This window comes from Anastrepha obliqua, chromosome 2, assembly GCF_027943255.1.
Source record: "Anastrepha obliqua isolate idAnaObli1 chromosome 2, idAnaObli1_1.0, whole genome shotgun sequence".
NCBI classification, from domain to species: domain Eukaryota; kingdom Metazoa; phylum Arthropoda; class Insecta; order Diptera; family Tephritidae; genus Anastrepha; species Anastrepha obliqua.
In genome coordinates, this window is record NC_072893.1 from 66147065 (window position 1) to 66167097 (window position 20033).

General features: G+C 35.8%; 1 protein-coding gene across 1 annotated transcript in view; it reads left to right on the plus strand.

Moving 5' to 3' along the window:
- The first annotated feature begins 10666 nt into the window (after positions 1-10666).
- Positions 10667-20033, plus strand: part of LOC129237153 (protein folded gastrulation) — a 122994-nt gene continuing 113627 nt past the window's right edge. Inside the window, exon 1 of the mRNA XM_054871651.1 lies at positions 10667-11439. The gene's annotated coding sequence lies outside the window, so the exon portion shown is untranslated. The remainder of the gene's footprint in view (positions 11440-20033) is intronic.

Sequence of the window (20033 nt, forward strand, 5' to 3'; positions counted from 1 at the left end):
GAGCCGCTTCACAAGCAAGTTAGGAGCCATCTCTTCAACCACACTCATTAGTGTTTAGGCTAGAACACACTTACAACAGCTCCACCCGACAGTTTTCAGACAGGCATTAAACGACATTCATCGGGAGCCGCTTACAACATTCCTAACTACTCAAACCCGGAATGTCGTTGTCGGAGTCCTACCAGCACCCATCGCGGACGAAGAACTTCAGGTACCACGTCAGACCCAGGTCACTTTGGCACAATTACGATCCAAACAGGTTATTGTAGTACCTTAAATTTCTACCTATCCAGAATTAACACCGACATACTCAACATATGTCCAGCATGTGAAAGTATCGCGTACGATACTGAGCACCTCTTCACATGCCCCTTAAATCCACTCATTTAACGCCCCTCTCCCTCTCAAAACATCATGTTTGCTGGGCTTACAGATGATATGACCACAACATAAGTATACTGGTAGGACTTTATGAACTACTACAATTACAACAACAATGAAAATGCAGCTAGACGCGCGCTACTGTCAACGGATTGCGACATCGAGACATGTTAAAAATTTTTCATTTTGGTTTACGCAATTACCATTGATAAGACGACGGTGCGATATGCCAACCAATCAGCGAAGTATTAAAAGTTTTTGCAAATTCCGCAGTGACTTGACAGCCAAGATCACCCGTTTTAATGCCTTTAGCCTATTTTCTGTGAGGCCAGCGCAAACGTAGAATTTATGAGAATAAACCAGACACTATTGAAAATTGCAGAGCAAGAGCCCCATTTATGCTTAAATGTCAGGGAAATTGTCATCAGAAAAATCAATAATTGTGAGCAGGTGCATTTATTTAAAATCATTTTTTTTCCTTGTTCACTCCTCTCGCGAGCATAGAGCCTCAACAAGACTTAGTCTTGCGTTGGATGGTGATTAGCCTGCCGCTATTAGTTCTAAGTAGTGAGAATTGCTGAGGAACGACGCCTTCTTACTGCTTTGAATGCCATCTGTGTTTCACATTTTTCTGCCATAAGGATCGCACCCATGGTTGAGGACTTCGCTGAATTTTTGTGTGTCTGTGTTATTACCGCGGTTGCCCGCTTCCTCTTGCTGGCGCCACTGATGCAATGTGTGTAACTGTGTGTTTTTCTTTGTTTTTGTTTTTGCTTGTTTTAGCAGCCACAATGCAAATAATGCGCAGACGATTGTGTGGAGGAAGGATGAAAAGTATAAGTTTTTGTGGTTGAGGAATGAGATTTTTTTTTTTGTTTTTAGAAACAGGAATGTATGTAAATTAGGAAAAGTGCGTGGATTGTGCTATACGTTGAATTCGAACCCACAATCTCTGGGATGGCAGGCTAGTGCACTTACGCTAGACTACCGAGGCCGCTCAAATCATTTATCTTTCATGAATTGTGGTTTCTTTGGATAACCCTCGTCGGCTCTTCGCCTGCTGCAGCATATGTCTCCATTTATCTCCCTTGCATGCCTGCGCCCTCCTGCGTTACTCCTTGGTACTTAAATTTCTTCACTACTTTAAGACTAGTCCCCAATAATCACAGATTTCACATGGGCCACCCCTTACTACACGGGTCAATAAACCGATAACGTCATCGTATTAACAAATTTTAAGTAATTTACTTGAATTCAAAAATGAAACTCACACTTGAAATATCCTGCAATTGCATTTGATATATGAACTATACGGAAGTATGTAAGTACATCAAAAATGCATAAATTAATATTTTATCATATTTTGTACTTCTACCAAAGTTGGTAAGTTGAGCTGTGTTATGTGCAGCTGAAACATTTGCATTGTAAACATACGAAAACAAAAACAAAAAACAAAAAAAAAAGAAATGTTTCCAGGAATTTGCGCAGCTGAAATAAATCGGAAAAATTTTCAAAACTTTTTGCTGAGTTTCCACTCGTCGTAATTGTTTTTTGAGCACGCTCTTCGACGCCTCGTAATTTATGAGCAGCAAAACCTCATTTCCTTCTTTATTTCACATATAAATAAGCATTTACGAGTGCTTTCCGCTGCCTGAAAAATTATGTTTTTATTATATGAATGCCATTTAATTGTTTCTTTTTTTTGTTTTTTGAATTGCATTAAGTTTTACCACTTAAAACTATTATACGAAATTACGTTATAAACAAATCCGGATATATTTATTTTCGCAATCTGCATAAATTGTTTGTTTTTTTGCTTTGGCTTACATATTTATTTATTGCAATTTATGTATAAATCAATTTTTGTTTTTGTATTTGTTTATTTGGGTCACGTTTTGAGCGTCCATACTGGAGTGAGTTGAAGGCTGGTTTATTTTTTAAGTTTCAGGTTTAGTAAATTATTGCTGCGCTAACGAAGTGATTGGACTGCCAGAAGGACATTTGGTATATCGAAAATATAGGAGCAATCGAAATTCAAAGTGGCGCGCGTTTGTGCATATTCTATGTACATACATACGGCCGCGAATAAGTAACCAACAATGACCCTCATGATGGTTAAAGTTAATTCCGGTCAAATGTTACAAATATTTCGTACCGCATTTCAGCAAAGAAAGCATGCGTTTTACGAAGTTGGGTTATGGAACTGTACAACACCAATTTTGGAAGAGAAAAACGAAAATACAAGTATACTCCTCAAAAGCCCCTTATGAGTAGACTACTTTTGTAGAATGAAGTTGCAGCCCAGCACTTATCAGTTTTTTCCCTTTTTACAGTGCACTACGAGGGGTGCCTTTTATATGTCGGGATTAAAGAACAAAAACAAATTTTAATCATCGAAGATAACTCTATTGTTTTTCAAAATATTCTTCATGAAGATCTATACACTTTTGCATGCGTTTGAACCAATTTTCGAAGCACTTTTGCCACTCTCAATGAGGTACCTCCAAAATATGCATTCTGAATGCCGCAACCGCTTCTTCAGGTGTCGAAAAACGTTGACCTCTCAGTTTGTTTTTTACGTACGGGAATAAAAAGAAGTCCTTCGGTGCCAAGTCAGGACTATACGGCGGACGACCCATTAATTCGATGTTTTGGGTGCTGGTGAAGAGTGATCCGTCTTTGGCGATTGGTTTTCCTAATTTCTTGGAAGACAACTGGCAAACAAATGGTTGTGTACCACTCAGAATTTGCTGTTCTGCGTTGTTCTAGTGGTACGGTTGCGACATGTCCAGTTTCTCCGAAAAAACAGGCGACCATTTGCTTGGAAGTGCTTCGTGCGCGAACAACTTTTGTTGGATTTGGCTCATCTTAAAACACCCATACAGTCGACTGCTGTTTACTTTCGGGCTCATACGCGTAAATCCATGATTCATCACCTGTCACGATGTCATAGATGTGTTTCGAAGCCCCGCGATCGTATTTTTTGAGCATTTCCTTCGACCAATCGACCCGAGCCTTTTTTTGAGCGATTGACAAATTGTGTGGGATCCAACGCGAACAAATTTTTTTGACAGTTTATGCAATATTGAATGTATGCTGGTCTTACTAAGGCCTAAGATTGTCTCAATCTCACGATAGGTCACATGACGATCTTGCAATATCAGTTCGCGCACAGCATCAATGGTTTTCGGAACAACAACTGATTTTGGACGACCTTCACGAAATTCGTCTTGGAGTGAACTACGACCACGATTGAATTCACCATACCATCGATAAACACTGGTCCTTGATGGAACTTCATCGCCAAAAAATGAATTAAGTTCATTCATGCAATGTTGCTGAGTTAATCCACGTCGAAAGTTGTAAAAAATAAATCGCACGAAAATGTTCACGATTCGATTCCATTTTTGGACCGAGATGAATTTTTTAAGTTACTGTAAACAACACAAATAGCGCTGGTATTTCAAAACGTTCTGAGTACGTAAAAGCCAAAAAATGTCAAAATTTGCGATACAGCTGTCAGTTGCCAGATTGCAACACCAGGATTGCCAAATCCCGAAATATAAAAGGCACCCCTCGTATCAGCTTTCTCAGTTGAATAGTGTGCGGCTTCTTTTCTTTTGCCAAATTCTGATTTTTCGCTGGATGGTACACGCGGACGACCAACAATGGTATTAGTTGCTTTTTTGGGAATGCTATTTACTACCAACTTTAACTCCGAATTTAGCCACATATGATTTTGATTCTTAAAGACGTTTAACTTTCTGTGGTATTTTTCCACTTTTGCGTTAATTTTACTAAAAAAAATGCATTTTTTGCATTAAATCCTTCTTCATTTCATCAGAAATATTAGTGTTCTTAATTTTTTCAAGAACATTATTAGAAACGGCATCAAATTTTTCTTTTTATGAACGTTCTTTTTGCCATATTTCAAACATATCATTTTTTTTATACCGAGGATGCGTAAAGAAAGTAGAGTTACTCTTAAAACGCAAAAAATTGCAATTTAAAATGAGTTGTCAATAACTCACTAAATAATATTCCATCCATTCCAAAAAGTTTCGTTATTTTTGCTTTTGCTCGAATGAATTGTCTATTCATGAATTATACTCAGTGTCGTAGTAAAAGTTGCGTTTATTAACAATGTAGTGGGGAGCTAAGGAAAATTGCATTGCAGTGATTGCGTTAGAGAAGTGTGTTAAAAGTGTAAATTAGATTTACGAACAAAAAAATAAATGATATCCTCGCGTGGTTCGACCAGTGCAGGCTTAAAACCCGTTCACGGAAGAATTCGCAGAATTTCCTTGGAAAGCAGAAAATCATGTTCAGGGAAATGAATGTATCGATCAGATCCATGTCAAGACTAATTAGGGATGATCCCCACATGAAAGCCTTCCGTGGCTCAACTGGTCATCATTTGACAACGCGCTTGAAGAAAATTAGACTCGACAGATGCAAGCGGCTTCTTCGGTGGCACGCGGTAAACGGCCATGAAAATATTCTTTTCACAGGTGAGAAAATTTTCACTGTCGAAGAAGTTTTTAATAAGCAAAACAACAAAATCTATGCTAAAACTTCTAAAGACGCAAAAAATGTTGTTCCAAGCGTTCAACGTGGCCACCATTCAGCCTCTGTGTTGGTTTGGTGGGGAGTGCCTTATAAAGGCGTTACATCCCTTAATTTCTGCGAAAAGGGGGCTTTAGACCGGGACAAAAGTGTACCAGGAGGATGTTTTAGATGGCGTCAGTCGGTTATACGATACCGGAAAGACCCGGATTTATATCCGGCCAAGGACTGCCACTCCAGCAGCATTTCCCGTACATGTACGGTGACTGTTTCTACTGCTACAACAACAACAACCGGAGTTTGTCAACAAATTTTTGGTTCGAGTAGCGACATCAATGGAACCAATGCGTGCTGAATGCTTAATGGCCAATCGTTTGAACCCTTGTGTAGCAGTAGCAAATGGTGACCATTTCGAATGAAAATTAAAAAAATTTTTGTTAATATTTACATGATTAAATAAAACTAACTTCATTAAAAAAAAGTATTATAATTTCATATCTATAATGGACTTAACTTGTAACAGAACTTGTGGCAGGACTAAGTATTTTTCGAAAGACTATTATGAGTATACCATTTTTCAGAAGAAACATTTTGAAATTTTGATGATACAGATCTTCATGTTATGCGTAAAATTGTCTTAACTCAATTTCTAATATAGTAAAAATATTATTGTAGATATTCGGGAGTGGAATTTTTTGAGGAATATTTTTGAGAAATCTTTAAATTACTTTCTCATTTTACGGGTCAATTTACCGCTTTTTTTAAGAAATTTCGAAAAAGTCCATTTAAATAGAACATTTCAGCACTAAAATGTTGTACGAAAATATTGTTTAGAAAATTTTTGTGTGGGTTACAGAAGACTCAAAAGCCGTCAATATACCGGTACGAAAAGAAAGTCTCAGTAATATTTTAAGTTGTATGCTAATAATATGCACATATGCTTTGTGAAACGGACGCGTAAATTATTAGGTGCGCAACTGAGTTCTCGCTGTTTTTTTTGATGAAAATAAAACTTTTTTCTGAAAAAATGATTACCAGTTGGATCATTGAAAGTATTGCCCATCGCTGACTACTACTTTTCCCCATCTCTCTGGTAGATCTCGTATACCGTCGCGGTAAAACTGGTCACCTTTTGAGACTATCCACGAATCAAGCTATTTTTTCATGTAGTAGAAGTATAAGCGGGCGGTCTCCATGACTTTCTTTTCCTTGGATTGCTGTAATGAATCCATTTTTCATTACCCTTCACGATGCGATGAAGAAAACCCTTCGTTTTGACGCTGGAGCAGTTGTTCACAGACGAAAAAAACGACGTTTAATATCCCTCGGTTTTAAGTCATAAGGAACTCAAGTCCCCTGTTTCTGAATCATGTAATGTAATAAAGCCATTTTTTATCACGATGAAAAAAAACTCTTCCTTTTTTGCCGCTGGAGAAGTTGTTCACAGGCAGAAAAACGACGTTCAACATCCCTTGATTTTAACTCATAAGGAACCCAAGTCCCCTGTTTCTGAATCATTCCAAAATCATGCAATCGCTTGGAAATGGATTGGCGGGTAACTCCTAATACTGAAGCAAGCTTTTCGTGCGTTTGACACGGATCCTCATTGAGCAGTGCCTCCAATTCTGCGTCTTCGAAGGTTTTTGGCCTTCCTTTACGCGGACGGTCGTCAACATTAAAATCACCGTCTTTGAAGCGACGGAACCAATCTTAGCACGTTGTTTCACTTAAAGCAGCATCTCCTTAAACTTTTTATGGCTCTTTGAATTGCTTCAGTTTGCTCCCTATGTCAAAAAATTTAACAAAAAAAATTAGACGTGCTGAACTAAAACTTTATTTTACAAAAATGGCTTACTCATGGTGTACTCCCTGAATTAAACAAGGTGGCACAGAATTAATCATCCAATTTTGCTTTTTAACACAATTTTTAGACCAAATAAAAACAATTTCATGGTATTTCGGGATTCAAATTCATGTCGCATAGTGTATCATACTTATTAAGGAATCATACTGAAATATGAAACTGTAATTATTTATCGTCAAAAAAAAAGGAAATTCTAGAAAATTATTCTGATTATTTGATCCGGTTGTTTTAATCCATTTAAGTGTTTAAAAGAACGAATTTCCAATAAATATCATTCAAATTTCCAAAATCCTCTAAGAATGTCAATACCGGTATCCTATAATCTCCAGATCTTGACATTACTTTAAGAATATCCCGCAATTGCGGTATTGAAATTTCCACTAATATTGGCATCCCTAGTTTGAACGTTGCACAATTATTATTTTACGATATTACAAACCACTGTAAACAATTGCTGTTAATAACAGACACTACTCACATACTCTCTGTTAAATGCGTATACTCTCTCTGATTTTTTCTGCACTCATTGTTAACACCCCCACAACACTTACCAATATTAGGGAGCTCTGTTAAAACATATGATCAAATAGTGCTGTTACTCAAACAAACTAGCGAGAATACCAGCCAACACACTCTGAGCTTCTGAGAAGAGAGCATACGCGTAATGTAAACAACTTTATGGTTTTGACTTAGTTTTTGATTTTGAGAGTTGCATTGTGGATGTACCTGTATGTATGTTTGAGTGTGTTCATGTATGCAGAACTGTTTATAGTTGGTAAACGACTTTCATCTCAGTCCGAGTACACAACTTTGTGCCTGTGCATGTTTGCACGGTATGTGTGTGTGTGTATACTTATGTATTTAGGTGCATATTCACGAGCATACAAGTCGCTTGTATGGCTGGATGGATCGCTCGTTGAATTTTCTTAAGCCGATCATTCGTTGATTGACTATGCAGGCGAGGCATTTCAACCAAGAGCTGAGAGACAGTTTGGAGCAAACAGCTGTGATGATTTACTTACGTTTTTACCTTTGCATGAGTACATATGTATGTAGGCGCATGTGTTGAACTGGCCATGTAGGGAAAACCTGAATTAGTGAAAATATTTATAGTACAGAATTTCCGGTATGACAGAGCGCGTGTACGAATAATGATGTTTCAAAATAGGAAAGGGGTTTGTAGGAGCTTCCGCATAATGTTAGAAAATAATACTTTATTAATACAGTATTTTCTATTATTTAACCTTTGAAATGTAGGCTTGATAGACAGAAAGTTTAAAAAAGGTCGATGTTAACCATATAATAATTTTATGTTATTTTATGAAAAGGCAACAAGGCGTATATTTTGCTTATAAAGGGTGGTTAAATTTCAAGGGCCAATGTTGAATGTGAACCACACCTAAATGTCTACGACACCGTTGGACTTCTTTCTTTGGGGTTATTTGAAAGAAACGGTATACGTTGATAAGCCAGCAATATTTCAAGAGCTAAAAGATGAGATAATTCGGCACGTTAACGGCATAGAACCTCAATTATGCCTCAGCGTCATCGAAAATTTAGACCATCGGATGGAGGTGTGCTGCCGCGGCCGCGCCGGTCATTTGGACGATATTTCGTTGCATACATAATTGAGCTTTACCAATATTATCATAATAAAGAGAAATGATAATAATTTCCTAAAAAAAATTGTATTTTATTCAAAATCAACACCGGCCCTTAAAACTTAACCACCCTTTATTTTCTTGTAATTTCGTTTTTCGCAGTCCAGCCCATAGGGCCTTTTTGCAGCAACAGTTTTAAAATTAGAAAATTCGGTATTGCTGATATATGTCGAGCCCCAACGGATTGCATTTGTTGTGGTGTGCGAAAACAACTGTGTTGCTAACTTCGCCTTTTGACGGTCTGCATGCTGCACAGTTAAATGTAGGCCCTGAAGCTTGACCGCTATTCGAGCATCGGACAATGACGTGTAACTAAGTATCTGAGTGATAAGTTTTGCTGTTAAAAGCGTGCCTTTGTATAAGCAGGACATGAAAAAACTTAACGCCCTTCTCTGCCTACGTTTTATGGAACAAAACACAGCTTGGTTTTGGCATACTTAGGTAGATAGGTAGGTCAAATGGTTGAAGTGCCAATCTGGCACGCCTCAAGTAGCTCTACAGCGCTTTTATGTACCAATCTGAGACCTTCATCGGTCAGCCAACCAGAGCTGTTGATGGGACTTAGGTTGGCACACTGTCCGAGGCTGTCGAAGAAAGGAACAACCAGTAACCTTAGTAATCTAGCAGCCAAACCCGCACATTTACTGAGAAAGTTCTTGAAAGTTTTCTCCCTGAAAGGTCCACGCAGCTTCTGTAATGGGTATTAAATGGTAACTCTAGCTTTTTTGTTTAGGCATTGCTTGGCATGGACTCCCCAGAACTTTCTACGTCCTGCGTCTATACTACTAGGGCCAAAGGGCTTTTGAAATATGTAGCTCTATCTTTTCTATGCTTTCCTGGGAAATAAATTCCCCTTGAACAACAGTCAGTGGGATGCCCCTTCCTGGCAAGACCATCAGCAATTTTACTACGCTCTATGCTCCTATGCCATGGAACCCAAATCAGAGAAATGTTACTTACCCACTCTAGAGATTTGATATCCTCCTTACAGGAGTTAATCAATTTGGATCTGCATCATGGCGTCGTCAGAGTCTTTATCGCGGCTTGACTAGCGGAAAAAATGTTTGCTCTGAATTTGCTATCGGAATTTGCACTGAAATAAAAAGTCGCATTTCCAAGAGGACACCACGGCTTTAATAAGTGCATAGCCCAAGATGGCCGACACAGGGTGGAAATTAGACATCTAACATTACCTTTAATTATGGCTTCATGAATTCGGCTGAAATTTACAACGAGAGCCGTGTGTATATGTATGCACGTTGCTAGAAATTTGCAGTACGAATAATAAATGTGAAAAACTTGTTTTTGCACAAACCTGGAATTGCAACAATTTTCCGGTATACCCGTAAGCGCTATATATCCCTCTATTTTCCCACCGGGTGTGCACAAAATCTCACTTTGAATGCATGGTTCAGAATATGTTTTATTTGACTTTTTTAACGAACGGATCGAACGCGAACATGCATGCATACCTAAGTAAAATATAATGGGCAATACTATGTATATATTTATGTATGTATGTAGATATGTTTGTGCATATGCGTATGAAGTTGCGTTGGCGTTGAAGATGCCGCTAAAAAGTGTGTTTGCTGAAAGCAGTTGGAAAGTTGTAACACGTGACGATTTTTTCGATTAGATGAATGAGTTTTCAATTTAATGGAGTTCGCCTTGACATTGTTTCCTCGGATTATAACAAAAGCGGTGAAATAATCAGCTACCGCCTTAAGAATTTCCGGAAAATAATAGAAATAACGAGATTAGCTTAGGTATGTTATTTTTTTTACCTTAATATAATGTGTTTCGTGTGTGCTGAAAATTTATTTCGAAAATTCTTCATGGTCATTCCTTTTTTAATTTTTGCTATTTTATGCCTGAATTACAAAGAAATGGTTACTGCTTCAATTGTTTTGTAACAATGCGCTTTTTAAAACAAAACCACCGTCTTGAAACAATATTTCTTCTTCTCTCCTTATCTCTCTCTCTCTCGCGCTCTCTCCCACTCGATCTGTAATTCTCCCACTACTACCATCTCGTAATTGCTTATGCTCTCCCGCTCTATGCACTGCAGATAGACAAACAACAGCCGAGCTAACAGAATTTTCCTCTTTTTCTTTTGGTCTTTTCAGTCTCTTCCGTGGGCGATCATCATCTTCGGCATGGCTTCGTTGAACTCCGCCAATGGACAAATTTATTATGCTCTGCCTATGCATTTCCAACACAACGTCAAGCAACTGTAATTCAGTCAAAAGCGAGATACCGTTTTGAACGGACGAAAAATCGGCGATCGTTACTCAAGCGAAACAAGTTGAAAGATTATTGATAATAAACAAAGTAGAAGCAGAAATAAAGAAATGCTATTTAGAATTCATTACAAAACAGAATAAAGAAAAGAAATCTAGCGGCAAATTACGTGTCTGTTTTAAAATACATCTTATTTAAATTTTCTGTTTTTGTGTGCGTGCAACTGTCCACGATAATCTGGTGTTAGTGAAAAAAAAAGAATAAAAATAAAAAATAGAAAATAGAAAAAATTCAATCAAGCACAACAAAATAACGATATGGCAATAAAAATCACGAATTTATTACAAATTCAACGTTTACGAGTGTTAAATAAGTGAAATTAAAGATGAAATAAAGTAAAGAAAAACAACAACAAGTTAAGTAGATTTGTGAAAAGGTGTAGAAGTGCGGAAAGCAGAAAAAGAGAAAAAGGCAGAAGTCTGAAAAAAATCGATGTCAATACGTGAATTTCGAAATTCAAGTGCGAAATTTTGTGAAATATTGAAATTAACAAAAGATTCAAAGGCCTATAAATAAAAAAAAATATATGTAATATATGTATGTAAAACACGAAAACGAGGTGAAAAGAGTTGTGACATAAAATTTGGAAATTTCAAAAGTGTTACTAAATCGAAGAATAGCATAAATAAATTGCGTTTTGCTAACGGTGGAAATGGAGTTTGAAAGGTAGGTAATAAAAAAAAGAGCTTAAACAACTTAAGATAAATTTTAAGAAGTTATAAAGGGTGGTTAACTTTCAAGGGCCGGTATTGATTTTGAATAAAATACAATTTTTTTAGGAAATTATTGTCATTTCTCTTTATTATGATAATATTGGTATGGCTCAATTATGTATGTGACAAAATATCGGTCAAATGGCCGCCACGGCTTCGGCAGCTCACCTCCAAAGACCACCAAATGCAAATAATTCATTATCTAAATGGTGGTTAAGTTTCAAGGGCCGGTATTGATTTTGAATAAAGTAGAATTTTTTTATAAAAGTACTGTCTTTTCTCTTCACTATGATAAAACTGGTGTGGTTCAATTACGTACAGAATAAAATATCGTCCAAAGTACCGCCGCGGCCTCGGCGGCACATCTCCATCCGATGGTCCAAATTTTCGATGACGCTGAGGCATAATTGAAGTTCTATGCCGTTAATGTGCCGAATTATCCCACCCTTTAGCTCTTGAAATATTGCTGGCTTACCGACATATACCGTTTCTTTCAAATAACGTCCATGTCCAACGGTGTCGTTGACGTTTAGGTGTGGTTCACATTCAACAGCGGACCTTAAAATTTAACCACCCTTTACTAAAATAAAAAATATTAAAAATTAAGTAACTCTGGCGGAAAAATAATTTTCGCGCTCTTAAAAACAAATTCTATACCAATCATACCTACAGTGGGTATCACTGAAAATCGTACTGACACTGCCTTTTGTTGGAAGGTATGCAATATTTTCATAATTTATTGATTTTTTGTGAATTTGCTGAACAAATTTAATTCATACACTAAAAAAAGTATAAATTTGTGACTCAAACTTTTTAAAAAACTTACAAAAAATAGAAAAAATTTAAGCAGAATTTAAAAAATTTTAATGATTCTTTTTTTTTTAATTTTCAAGTATGCAGTCCTGTGCTCCTTTAATTCTGTTATCATGCACCTCATTCTTGAAAAGTATACTTTTAATAGCTTAAAAGTTATACCAATTTTCGTTGAGTACGACTTCTTGTATATTTTGCTTCTGGAAAAGGCGCCTGTCAGCCTGTCATCATCATAACATCAAAACATATGATTTTTAGCGACACATACATACTGTATATTATATATACCTCCATGCATCCTGGGCGATACTTAAAATTCCGTTTGTTTAGCTGTTAACAAATTTCTACATTCTCCCTGAAGTCAAACCTAACCGAACTACCTTATAACCAGTTTGCTTTGCAGCTGAGGTACATCGGCTTCTACCTTGCTACCAATGCTAGCAACTGGTATTTTCCCATAGCGGTTTCCCACGAAATGTCATTTGTCAGCCTCTGCATCAGCTGCATGCCATTTTGTAAACAAATAAACCTAAACATCAGCGCTAATAAGAAGTAGAGGTCAATAACTGATCCTCGTTCATAATGGACGAGAGAGCAGATGATTGCCTACATCAACATTTATATGCGTAAAATCTTGCAAATAGCAAGCATCCTCAATATTTGAAGCACATTTAGTTATTATAAGACATATAACATCTCTCAATGGGCGTTTTGTAACTAGACCAGTACTAGTCACTTTCGTACTAGTTTGACTTCTACCGTCAAGTGACATATCATTATTCAGAATGACTTACAAGTAGTTTGACTTTTCCATTACTTGCTTTATTTGCATTTGTACATTGTATTTTTTCGTTGTGGGAAACGGATACGCCGCAATGTAAGACGTGCAACAGCGCAGTTGCAGCAATAAGAAGAAAGAAAGTACATACTTAAGAAAATAAACCAATTACTATTAATTTTATTTATGTTATCAGTTGAAGGCAACAATGAAGTAGCGCCCACGCTTCGTACGTCATTTACTATAGCAAAGTAGCGCGAGCGTTTCATTGGAATAAGGCGACAGATACGAGCATTCAAGTGATACTAAAAACTAACAGAATTTATGTATTGTAAAATGTTCATTTAATTAACAAAATGGGTTTTGCAAAAAGAAAAAAAATTAAGAAGATCGATAGCGAGCCTAAAAAAATTGTATGAGAAATTACACCATGCTACATTGTTTTTTTCCAAGAAAAGGTTGATTGGTTTTGGTATGTTTGGTTATAGAAATTTTACACTAGCTACAGAAAATTTTCTTGAAGAAGCGCATTTTCGCATTTTTTCACAAATGCAGGTAGTCAAAAAACAATAACTTTCAAGTTTGCAAGTATTGATAATTGAAGCAAATACTTTGATCAACTGCTACACCGGGAAATTAGCCCTATCTAGCCATTTGCTTCGTGCGGTTTCACGATGAAACCAGATTCTCGATCATCTCCTATGAAGTTTCAGTGATTTCCAAGAGATAACACGCGGCTCATGGCGGTTAATGCCAACAGGCTAAATTTTTCCATACCAGGAGCAGTTCTTAACAGAGCTGTTTGTTGTTGTTCTAAGAGCACAAATATGCCTCATAAATATTTGCGGAATTTCTCTTCAAAAATCTCTTGATTTATTATCAATCTGCAGGAGATAGTTTGCATAACAATAAAGGGAACATCAATGCGATGTGCTTTATGCAGTTTGCTTTAAGGATTTGCGTATAACCAGTAAAAAATAAAATATTTTATGGAATCTCATATTAAATAAATCTTATAAAAGGTGGCGCAAAATTAATCATCCATTTTTCTTTTTTAGTTTTTTGCTAAATAAAAAATGATTTTGAATGATGGAAATCTTTATTTTGACCTTTACGCACTTCATTGCTTGTCTCTTTGTATACTGGCGCAAAATTAATAATCCAATTTTGTTTTTGAATAACTTTTTTATTAAATGAAAAAATGATTTTGAGAGATGGAAATCTTTATTTTGATGTTTGTGCGCTTCATTGCTTGTCTCTTTGTATACTGGTGCAAAATTAATCATCCAAATTTGTTTTTGAACAACTTTTTTATTACATGAAAAAATGATTTTGAGAGATGAAAATCTTTATTTTGACATTTGTGCGCTCCATTTCCTGTCTGTTTGTGTACTCGAACTATGTATTTCACAACTGTCAAACCAGATTGCCTTATGACGTCATTTGCAAAAATTATACATTTTCCGATGGGGTGATTAATTTTGCGCCGCCTTGTACTAGCATATATGTACATTAACGAAAGTTGTGATTTTGTAGTGAAACCATAAAGATTTTGCAAAGCAAAAAGTATCTCCAATATTTTTTTTTTTAATTTTTTGCTAAATACAAAAATTATTTTGAGTGATGGAAATCTCTATTTTGACATTTGTGCGCTCCATTTCCTGTCTGTTTGTGTACTCGAACTATGTATTTCACAACTGTCAAACCAGATTGCCTTATGACGTCATTTGCAAAAATTATACATTTTCCGATGGGGTGATTAATTTTGCGCCACTTTGCACTTGCATATATGTACATACATACATTAACGAAAGTTGTGATTTTGCAGTGAAACCATAAAGATTTTCCAAAGCAAAAAGTACCTCTCATATGAAAAAAGATTTGTATGGAAATTTTTGCCATGACAAAAATAACTAAAATTACACTGCACAACAGCATTTCTGATGATTGGGTTATGATACATGTTTTTAATCAAATTTTTAATGTCAATTTCAAATATGTAACTGAAATTCCTGTATCAGCTCTATATGACTCTATATGACACATTTGACTTTTTGTAATAAAACACTATAGATTTAAAGATTATTTTATTTTATTGCCTTTTCTTTTATATGATTTCCTTGCTGAACTTGAAGGCATAGAAGTATTGTTAATGCTCCAACAATAGTCGGCCATCATGTGTGTGTGCCAGTAACCTTGATAGCGTTCCTCCATCGTACGAAGGTCCTGGTGGAATCGCTCGCCCTGTTCTTCGCTGAGATCCCCATGATTGGCTGGAAAATAGTCCAGATGGTTGTGAAGAAATTGTAACTTAATACTCATATTACATCCAACCCTTTGGAAGTGAGCCATTAGTTGTTGGACGTGCTGAGAATAGTCAGAACTTTTCTTATTTCCTAAGAAATTTCGAACAAGCCAAACAAACTCATTCCATGCCATTTTCTCAATCACTGTCATAGTGTCTATGAAATTTGAGACTTTTATTAACGACCTTATCTGTGGCCCGTTAAAAATACCCGCTTTTATCTTTTCTGCACTCAATTTTGGAAACTTTTTAGACAGAAAAAGAAAACAATTTCCATTTTTGTCAAGAGGTTTAACAAATTTTTTTATAAGCCCCAGTTTTATATGTAACAGAGGTAAAATTATACGATCCCTTGATACTAAAGGTGGGTTTATCACGTTCTGTTGTCCTGGTACTAACGCTTCCCGAGCAGGCCAATCTTTTTTAATCCAATGTTGATTTTTAGCTCTACTATACCATAAGCAAAGAAAACAGGGAAACTTTGTGTAACCACCTTGTTGGCCTAAAAGAAAGTTTACCATTTTTAATTCGACACATATGACGCAATTGTGTTCCGCATATTTAATTTTGTCTAAAACCAGAGCAATAGTTGTATATTCTTCTTTTACTTTAGTAGAATGTGCAATAGGCAATGAGCCCAATTTGTTCCCATTGTGTAAGAGAACACTTTTTAAACTCCGTTTTGATGAATCTATAAATAAACGCCACTCACTAGAAACGTAATTTTGTAATCCCATTGCAGCCATTAAACCAGGCACATTTTTACAAAATACGAAGTCATCTTCTTCAGCAAAATATTCAAGGAAAGTTTGTTCTCTTCTGCGATAGTAAGAAATTTTAGTTTCTTTTGTGACTAAGTTTCTTTCTTTTAATCTAGACGCCAAAATTTCTGAACCAGTCTTTGACAGTCCCAGATCTCTAATGAGGTCGTTTAAATCATCTTGGTTAAATGGTTTTGGTGTTCCCAGGTCACAATCAAAGTCACTATCGCTATTGTCTTTTTTTGCCTCAAAATGTAAAGGTTCTTCCTGTGAAGCACCAGGTTGAGGTTCAGAGGACATCGTAGGGCTCAAAACACGTCTATGTGCTGATCGTATGGAAGGATATTCCCATTTGCCTCGATTTTTTCGGTGAATGCCAGTTATTTTTACCATACAAAAATAACAGTCGTCGTGGTGGTTCACAGGTTCAATCCAGATCATAACAGTTTTGTATCTAAATTTATTCCTTTTGTTATTCGTCTACAATCGTAGAAACTCAACGCACCTTTTGCATACCTTTTGTGGAATCCAAAGCTTATTTTTCATTTCCATTGGGTGACAGAAGTAATTTTTATACGCCTCATTTACGAACGATGTCACATTCTAACGGTTTTCTTGAAACATATACTCTCCGCAAATAAAACAAAAACTATTCCGGCCATTTATATAAACTCGTCTTGACGATGCCATAACAAATAATATTAAGAAAACTTAATATTTGTTTAAATATTCGTCAATTAACACTGAAATATAGTGATTTTTTTGTGATAGCTATAACTGGCAAACTCGTAAACAAGAGCTGTTACAAAAAAAATTAGGGTATATTTAGAATCAGCGTTGTCAAATTAGTAAACATCAAGTATCATCAAGTATTTTGTTTTTTTGTGTTATTATAAACAGAAAATTTTATATTCAAAGGGTTAACAGCAAGTGTTATCATAGAGCTGTAAACTTACATGCATTAAGACCGAACGAAATGAGCTGGTAATGGTAGCTAAATTTGCAAATATTCTTAGCAAAAATTTTTGCCAATAGAAGATTTTTCATCTAAATAAATATAAACTGAATAATTTTACTTAGAAATACTTATTTACTTTAAGTAGGAGCTTCTTCGCTCTGTTTTTTATTCTTGATTTTGTCACACACCGCTCTTTCGCTTACGATGCATTCTTTCAACAATTTGTTGAGCTGAAAAATTTTCAAGGCTTTAGAAACTATCAAATGCGCCCAATCACTTTCCAATTATATAAAAAAAATCAAAATTTTGTTGCATAGTTTTATTAGAAATACCAAAAAATGCTTTTCAGTGCCCGATCGGCAAACAAAATTGAGCTACATCAAGAACGAGCAAAAAACGTGTCACTTACTTTGGTCTAATTTGCATTGCTTGTCTTTTCGTGTGTTGCCAATTTTGTTTCGGACTTTGCATTTATAATAAATAAATTTAGACGCGCTGATACGAATCATCAGCAGGCTGTGAATTTGAAACGCCACGGTAAAGCAAATGAATAAAATCAGGTTCTCTTGCGACGCTTCTAAACTTCGATTACTTTTTTTCATTCCTCATTTCTTCTCGCCCTATTTTTGTCTTTTCTTTTTGTCGCACGCAAAACTTTCAAAACGAAAGTTTTATACGCGATTTTGTCAAATGATAAATTTATACGAATTTAGAAGAAAAAAATTTAGTTGGCTTAAGTTTTTATTTATCTATTATTAAAATTTAAAAATTGCGTGGGTAACACTAATTTTTTTAATAGCTCGTGCATGTGATTTATGGTTTCGATCACGGACGCAGCTGTTCGGGGGGCACGAAAATTATTTCGAACCTGATATTTATAATAGGAAAATTTGAGTACAACGGCCCCTTTGTAATATTCTATACGTTTACCCGTCCAATGCGTTCCAGGATTAAGTAACATGCGAAATTTGCTCATATGTGTATGTTCCCTTGAAACTTTGTATTGTAAGAATAGATTCCGAACTACCTTCATTAGGCGTTAAAATAGTCATAAAATGACTACAAGGGTAGTAAATTAAAACAACAATAATTTTAAGAAGTGAGCTTTTCTCGCAAGTGCATATCAATTCCTACGACTGCCGGTTCTACGTTATCGTATTGACCCGTATTTATAATCCGGCCAAACCATTCCCTTCAAATCCAACTTTTTACCCAATTATGATTCTACGCACAAAGCAGCTTGTTCTGAAACTGACTTCTTATATATATATATATAAATAATTGGCGCATACACCCTTTTTGGCCGAGCTCCACCTCCTATTTGTGGTGTGCGTCCTGACGTTGTCTCACAAATGGGGGACCTACAGTTTCAAGCCGACTCCGAACGGCAGATATTTTTTATGAGGAGGTTTTTCATGGCAGAAATACACTCGAAGGTTTACCATTGCCTGCCGAGGGGCGACCGCTATTAGAAAAAAATGTTTTCTTCTTTTTGGTGTTTCACCGAGATTCGAACCTACGTTCTTTCTGTATTCCGAATGGCAGTCACGCACCAAGCCATTCTTACTTAAGCAAAATAATTTGAAACAAGCAAATTCATAGACTCTTCTTTTAAGATCTATACTCCCGAGCTGGAAACATTATTAGAGAAGCTTATCTTACATCATTTGCTGTTTTCATGGCCACAGTGGGTGTGACGCACCTCTGGAACTTACCATGCTGCACCGCCTAATAAATAAGGGAAATATTTTAATTCACGAAAAAACGTACTGACGTGCTTATGTAAATCATATGAGTTTCGCCTAAATATTAAAATGTGGACAAAATTTTTTGAAAATCGAAAAATAGAAAAATGTGGGAATTATTTTGAAATTAGGAAATAAAAAATGTGGAAATAGGGGAAAAAATTATGGAAATTAAGATTGAAAAAATAAATATCAGTCGGCAGCGTTCTTATTACCTTGGGTTTACACAGATTGAAAACATCACAAAATACCAAGGCGCTTTCATTAAAGGTGGTGGTACTAGACCAACAACTCTGTTCTATACGTTTGATTGTCACAGCAAAGTATTGGCAAAGTAGAAAACAAAGAATGAATTCGCCTCGTAACCATCTAAGCTGACAGCCAGGAAAAAAATAACTCAGCTGATTTACCAACATCACCCTTAATAGATTCGCTTTGGAAAATACGTAAAATTTTTTGCGCTGACTTCGATTCTTTCACGTATTACAACGAAACTTCGTCGAATTGCTCAGCTAAGTCAAATCATTTGCCAAATTTACTGTCTTCGGGAAATCGCAGACATTGAGAGCTTTGTGAATGGATTAGTAATCCAACAAACAAATAGGTTAGAGAACGATTAGAAAACGAGTTGAATTCTAAAATTTTTATATAAGGTAGAAGGTTAGAATACGATTCTCTACTAAAAGGGAACTTAGTTCTCGATATCGAGAAAAAGGTTAGATATCGAATCGTTTCCACGGAGTTTTCCACTCTCAGTATCCTGCTTCTTTTGTAAAACATCCTTTGAAGTTTTGTTCCATAAAATCGTTTTTTTTTTTTAATTTTCTTTATATTTTATTTATTTATTTTTTTTTTTTTTTGAAGAATACCTTTTTCTAATTTTTTTATAAGATTTATTTGCTTAGTTTGCAATATCCCGTTTTTGGAGGAAAAAACACATACATATGTATGTATGTAATGTAAACATAATTATGTGATTTGATTTTCTTAAAGCCTTATTGATTTCCTAAAGTCTAAATTTCTAGCGAAAATAGACTTCAAAATTCAATGGTGTTAACGATTATTTAATTGCATATATAGCGAATTTTTTTAATAATAATAACAATTCTCCATTACCAGGCCTTAAATCAAGTTTTTGTTTTTTTTTTGAAATTTTCTCTTAGAATGCTGCCTTTGATCTGCCTCCT